This window comes from Thunnus thynnus, chromosome 4 (assembly GCF_963924715.1).
Source record: "Thunnus thynnus chromosome 4, fThuThy2.1, whole genome shotgun sequence".
Taxonomy (NCBI): domain Eukaryota; kingdom Metazoa; phylum Chordata; class Actinopteri; order Scombriformes; family Scombridae; genus Thunnus; species Thunnus thynnus.
In genome coordinates this window covers 27,434,752-27,442,251 of record NC_089520.1, presented here as the reverse complement: position 1 = coordinate 27,442,251, position 7,500 = coordinate 27,434,752, and the positions used below count along the sequence as shown (strand labels likewise).

Below are 7,500 nucleotides of genomic sequence, written 5' to 3'. Positions count from 1 at the left end.
TGGAAAAACGTCTGGCAGTAGAAATTGGTAATAAGTCTTTGCGTGAAAATGCACAAATGCACAAAGAATCCCTGCGTTCCGAATTATATCCACGAATGATGGATTTTTGAGTGGACTGAAGTGCTCGGTGGGGACAAACGTATTTAACATAAGTGTGTGATCCATGGGTCTCAGTGGCACAGCCTTCAAATGCATCATCCTCAGCAGGGAAGCACAGAAAGCCCTGCACTGTTCCCCTGCCAAGTCAGCACCGAGCAGAAAGCACGCGTGGGGGTCTGACAGCATGGCAGCTAAATCCTTAAGCCCATCTGACTGTAGAACTCATCAATAAGACCGCATGTTGATCTAAGGGAGTTTAGTGAGGTTTAGTCAGATTTGCAGCAAAAGCCACCCTTGCCAATGTGCACCCCCAAAAGGGACTCAGTGCTCTGGGTGCAGGGCCAAGTGTGGACGAATGATGAGGCACAGAAAAAGAAAAAAAAAAAGAGAAGATATAAATGTACACACACACACACACGCACAGAGCCACACTAATGTGAATGACAGGTGCAGCCAGTCATTGTGAACAGAAGCCTATCTATCAGTCATCCAGAGTGGCGGTGGGAGTCAACCATTAATCCCTGGAGTGACACGTGTGGTAAAGTGATAAGAGATCATCCAGTGACGAAGAGGAATCAGCGTCTGCAGGTAAAGAAGGCCATCACTCTTCTAACAAGGGTCTGATCAGCCAGGGGCGGCATTCAAAAATGACATTCAACAACTGGAGCGGGTAAACAGAAGGAGATTCATCAAAGAATTGAACACTGTTTCGACTCACAATGTGAATAGACACATCAGGCTTTCATACAGCTGTGGTTGACTGTCTTTGAATTCCTCTAACACCATTTGAAACACACCTACCAAAGTGTTAGGTTAAGTAGTATTAGACCAATATTATCAATTTCCCTCTTTCTTTTGGCTTAGCTGGAAGTGAGCATGCTTATCAGTGAACTCAAAGACCAGATTCTCTTTTTATTTTCCAAAACAGATACAATGTAGTATTCATGCTGCCCAGCGCAAACTCCTCCTGATCTACAATGAAAAATGGTCTGTTGATGTTTGGTACAAACCCAGGCAGGTTTACTGCTCTCCCTGAAGAGAAAAGACTTTGTTCACTATGTGATTTAGATGAGACTGAAGAGAAAGTCCTTTGTATGATTTATTGCTCATTATATAATAATTTAAGGGCTACAGTATTTAGTAAGATGTCTTTCATTTCTGTTGAATTTTTCTGGATGAATCATTATAAAAAAAACTTGAGCTATTTTGTGGCTGATTTTATTTGTACAACACGGTACAGAAGACAAAGCTCTTTGTTTGCAATGTAATGTAAGAAGTTCTGTTCTTGTCTCTGTTTGACAAATGTTTCACCACTGCAACTGTATTTTGGTGTCTTGTAAGTCCATGCAGGCTGGGAACTTGTATGTGCATGACATAATAACTACCTACCTAACAAACTACCTAACAAACTAACTAACTAACCAGATGCATTAGTGTTAATATGTAAAGTAGCAGCATGGTAGGTAGTTAAGGTGGTTTTGTTGAGCTGCTGTTGGACTGACAGAGAGCCTGCACCTGTTTTCCTACTTGCTTTTCTTGCTGAGAACAGCTAATCTAACTAACTGAATAACAGATTGTTTTTCTTAGAACCGACTAAAGCAACAAAATTTCAGTGTACAGCGTTTGAGCTAGCTTCTATTTCTTTCCCTTAATTATCATATTTTCTTTCCATGCACAATTTATTCAAGGGAAGAACTATCGTCTAGACTGCCAGTCATTCTCGCACCATAGAGTACGTTTTCTTATTATTGTGATTCATGAGGATGGCACAGATTTTAATGGTTAGCACTGCTGCCTTAAAGTTAAGAAAATGTCCCGGGGTTTAAATCTCACACCTGATCATTACTTTGTACAAACTGCATGTATCCAGCCTCCCTTGCGGCTCTGCAAAAAAATAAGCAGTAGCTGTAGACGCATGATTTACACCATGTTTTGAAAGAGGGTTTTGCAACTTCCAAAAGTAGAGCAATATGTTTTAAGAAGGCAAGTGTCTGCATGACCTAACGCTGTATGAAACTGTATTTGTACAGTAGACAGGCTACTGATTAATTTGGCTGCTGTAACTTCAAGTGCCAGATCGAAACCAGAGGAATGCTTAAAGAATCAATAAGCTGGAGGCACAGAAAGAAAATCAGACAACAATCTTTACTGTCTCCTCACGAATATGTGAGTACAGTTTGTATGTGTTCTCTGCTTATCTCACGCCAGCTCCAACTACATATATCCTCCAACAGACAATTGACACACCTCGATGGCAGACACTCTTCTATTGTTTCTGCAGATCACACAAACAGTCAAACGCACACACACAAACACTCGTCTACAGGTCAAGTCATGTCAAGGGTCATATCTACAGAGGTCAACAGGTTTTCTCAGGCCTCTTAAGCTGCTCATTGATCACAGTGTAAACAGATAAGGTAGCACAAGTAGCTCACATTCTTTAAAACATTCACCTCCATCTTTGAAACCAATAGAGCCAAACTCCATTTCATAGGCAGTTATTCTACTGGCTTGCAGAGGCTGATAACGATCTTATTCTCTAAGTGTGTAATTGCAAACAGCTACAAATTGAAAATGGCTCTTACAAAAGGTCCAATATGAAACAAGAAAAGGCACAATGTAATCGAAAACAGTCTGGTAGGTATTATAATTCATTTTCAACCCACGGTTTAATATTTTCCTTGGTTTAATTTCTCTTGCAGTGTGATCTTGTGACATTTTCCATTTCATTTAATCCATTCCTCTTAAGCTTTTTAAGGTGTTGAAGCCATTTAGCAAAAGAGTCGGTTTGCTGTCTGGCTCCAAGAGACTAATGTCAGCTGCTCTGACGAGGTCCAACTCTAAACACAAAGCAGGAGGAAGCTTCCATTCCTTCACACATGTCCCACAAATCCTGCCTTTACATACAGTATATAGAGGAAAATAAACACTTTTTGCTTCCCCTGCCCTTCCTCTCTTCCTTCTTTCTGCTCTGTCTCTCCTCTGCTCTTTCTTAGTCATATGAGGGTGTATAAACATGAGCCTCTGTGGATCAGTGCGCACAGAGACAGGATATGAGAGCGATTCCCCTCACCTCTCCCTTTTGAACCTGCGTCACAAACAGTGAAAAGTGGCTCATTTCCAAAAAAGGTCCATGGAGGGGTCAGTTCAGCTCTGCTGCGTGCTTGTTGAGATGGTTTTAGCATCCCAGCAGAAGAAGCAGGAGCCCCTCACTGCTCTGTATGGACAAGCGCTGCACGCACACCAACAACTGGGCTGCCATTGCACGGTTGTGATTGCACGTACCATAAATGCAAACAAGAGGACTCACACACTGTGTTCCACCTTTGAAAAGTGGAATCCAGTGTGACTGAAGCTGAGCAAAAGGGTAAACAACGAGGGAAATCAAACACACTGGTGTGGATGTTAGACTAGGGCCCTCAGGGGCCAAATGGCTTAGCAAAGATGAAGAGAATGAGAGAGAGAGAATGTGCTAGAGGGTTGTGTTGTTCGATAATAATAGTAATCAAAATACTAATCAAACAAATTTCTGCAGCCCTTTTTAAGAGACATTTCAATTGGCATGACTCCGAACAAATTTGAAAAAGGTGTAAAAATTAAATTAAAAAATAGCAGTTACAGAAGGATGAAATTCTGCTTATCTGTGATCTTCAGGCAGGTTAGTCCAAAGCCTGTGACCTGTGTGGCTCTGTAACAACTTTTTAAATCATTGATTGATTTGTTGATTAATTGTTCAATTAAATGAGTAATTGTTCAGTTAATAAAACATCAGAAAATTGTGAAAAATTATTATCAAAATTCCCCAGATCCAAAAGTGCCATCTTCATCATTTTTCCCCCAAACTTCAGGCAGGGAATTTGTGAAGAGAGAGAGAGGCTGAAAAGGGCCCTTGGCTGTGTTTAAAACACAGATGTTGCCGTTTACATAGTCATCTTCATAGGTGCCTGGTTATGTATTAAAGCGGGGGAGCAAACTTGGAAAGATACATAATTGGTGGGAGGGTCTGATGTCTTCCCCCAGAAAAAAAAATTGTAATTTAAAACAAATTTCCTGCATTTCTACACCACCTTACCTCTTGGATTAAGTCAAGAAACAGCCACCTGCTCTAGTCTAGATTAGTTAGATTGAGGGTGCTATGAAAACCAAGAATACATCAATGTACAGTCATTATAATTGGGTGGATGAGGACAGGAAGTGATTATTAGAGGATGGCTATTTCAAATTTGAAATTATATTTATAAAATCATTATTTAGCCTAAAATGTCAGTAGGTTTGCAGGCTACTAGGACATCTTCAAATATGATCTGTATCATGAAACCTGGTTAAACAATGTTAAACCTGAGGGCTACTGTTCTCAATACTCACAAGGCATCTTCAAATTCTAACAATTGCAACAAAGTACAAAGAATTTGGATGAATGAAATGGCCTCACAACAACTATCTACTTCCAATCCCACACGCAGGTTCTAGTGGTAGCTATTGTAATTTTTTAATGTTATACAGGAATGAATAATCATAACTTCAAAAGCAGATTATTTTAACCTACATCATCTCAAATCAAGGACTATTTTAATGCACAACTCAGAAGGTGATTTTTGCTCCTCAATACTGAAAAGGACCATTTTAGTTGAGGACTAGACCTCACTGCCCCTTAGAGTAAACTTGAAGCTCTTATTTAGCCTTTATGAGCTGGATGATGGACGGAGTGATGCGTCATCAATATTTTAAAATATTTCCATCCAAAGTCTGACAAAAACTGAAACTAAAGTCTAAGTCTAAAGAAATTACTTTCCATGGCACATTTGACTGTTTGTTAATTCAGATACTTTGGCGCTGTGAGGAAAAGCTTCGCTCTGTCTGTCTGCCTCTCATGACGGGTTGGACTGAACCAACTTTCAGGGTGGTCTGAAAACATTTTTTTACAACAGATTTTTTTTTATTACTTGTTTTTGTCAGTTGCTGACATATTGATATAGGCTGCTTAAATATAATCACCTGATTGCAGGGAATGTATGATGATAAGTTTATTTTTAAAAAGACAAAAAGTGGGGTAGCAAAACCATAACTTTGCTCCCCCTACTTGAATAATGGGGATGCATTTGCTCCATTGCTCAGGTGCTTATACACATCTTACTGTATGTGATAACCCATAGTCCAAAAATATTAAACTTACAATATATGAAACAGGTGAAGCTAGAAACGGAGACTGTTTGGCATTTTTGCTGATAAATGGCTTAAATGATTACCCATTATCAAAATAGGTTTCTTTTTTTGTTGTTGATCGACTTATCCATTTATCCACTGATCATTTTGCTCTGTAGCGTTAAAATTGGTTTGGAGCAGCCAGAAGAACCCTGCCAGAGGGACTGCGCTCCCACTCACAATATGAGAACATCACCCAGGGCCAGATCTAGACATGATTTGAAACTGATCAGTAAAATCCCTAAAAATCACATCTAAAAAGCAGGTGCAGCTGTAGAAATGCCAGAATTGGATCGATGTGATTTGGTCTGTTGGTACTAGTGAAAACCTAATTCAACAAGTCTTTCCTTTCAGCCAAACCCTCTGATGGAAGGAGCAGAGAGGGGATCAACCGGGGATTGAAGAGGAGAGGGATGAAGAGGAAGCAGAGGTGTGGTGGAGAGGAGTCTGGATAGAGAGGTGTTTCATAAGCCCTGCCGCCAGATCCTGTACCTCAGGTTGCCAGGTCCCAGCTGTCGGGGTGGAGAAACTTTGAGACTGATTCTGAGGCTGGCCAAAGAAAAATAGATATAACAGAAGTAAAGGGAAGACAAGGAACACATATTTCATCCTGTTGGCGGAATGTTCCCTCTCACTTAACTTGCTTGATTACCTTCCTTGTCTGTGTGCTTGCCCACTTAAAAATGTGAAAAAAGGGATTTAGATAAAGTGGTGTTCAGACTGAGTAGGTGAAAGAGCACAAGTATGAGAGATATACTGAATGTAGCGAGACCGTATGCTGTAGTCAATCAGCCGATGTTCAAGGTGCCTCAGTCGACTGAGTCAGACGCTGTCAGCTTCACTTATACCGATCCCTCCACAGCCCTCATATCACCACATTACTAAATGACAATCTAATAACCCATCTCAGGCTCATTACTCAAACTCAAATTGGTGCAGTTTAGATCAAATCCAACATTACCTCACAGCGCTTTAGATCAAAAAAACTAAAGGGCTCGCAATAAAAAATAAAAAAAAAGCCATAATTTTCACTGCGGTGACTGCTGCTCATAAATGTCATAAAGCAGGAATGTGTGAGGGGGATACAGAGAGAGAAGAGGAGAAAAAGTGGAGAAAGAGTTGGGAGAGGAGTGAAATGAGAGAATGTCAGGCGCAGACATCTGTCTGGCCCAGTACTAATCTTAGCATGCCATCTAGTGGTGAAAGAGGGTATTATCCAAAAAATAAGAAATCGAAGACCCTGTCAAAATGACAAACATCACCAAATTATGAAATATACCTTAAGTCTAAATTAATCTATGTTCTATGTAATGCATTTATCATTGACTGAATGTTGTACAGAGGCTCAGATTAACACACAAACAACATGACCAGGTTTTATCTGGAACTATTGGACAAAATTACTCTAACATATAACACTGAACAAGTCTTGCTGATGTTAATTATATACCCTCGTTTATTCAGAGTTGAATAAAGAAATCTCATTGATTTCATGCTCTATTCAGCTGCAAACCCAAAAGGTGCTGACTCAGCAGACAACTTGACAGTTTCTTTTAAGGGTAGATCACAGTAAAGATTAATGTGGTGCAAAAGCAAAAAGGATTTAATTCCCGTTAGTCAATAGTGTACATATAGTTTTTGAAATAAACTTAGGGCCTTGTTTAAAACTTGTGCTGGTAGTTATAATGATCTGGATGTGACTTGGTGCTACGATGTGAACTGGCTTGCCAAATCAGTTACACCTCCACTCCACCTTCCCTCCTTGGTCGATCCTCTCACATACTTCCCTAATGTGGTATCATGCCCATCAGAGATGCCTTCTGAAGGCTACCTAATGAATATATAGCACAGAGAGGACCCCAATTAGTTGGCCAGCGAGGGGGGGTAGGTGCCACGCCATACCACATAAACAAACTTATCTTGACAGAGTCGCTAGGCCAAAGGAGGGAGATAGGCGGATGGCGAAGGAGGCTGAGAGAAAATGAATTACCTTCCTGACACACGTCAAAGCCAATCACCGCCGAGGATCCTTTGCCGTTCCCGCGCCCCAAATCCCTGCCGCCACCGTTGCGTTTCATCTGCCAATGTTAGTATGCACACAGGCCGTGCGCCAGCCTCCAAATGTATTCATTTATTCACAGCCCCTCGGAGAAATCACAGTGTCTTGTTGTCCTTTTTTCCCCAGCTGTCCAGATGGAA

General features: G+C 40.7%; 1 protein-coding gene across 2 annotated transcripts in view; it reads right to left on the bottom strand.

Annotated features, from left to right (window-relative positions):
• The window catches only part of slc25a26 (solute carrier family 25 member 26), a 60,332-nt gene that overhangs the window by 38,495 nt on the left and 14,337 nt on the right, over positions 1-7,500 (bottom strand). The gene's annotated exons all lie outside the window — the stretch shown is intronic.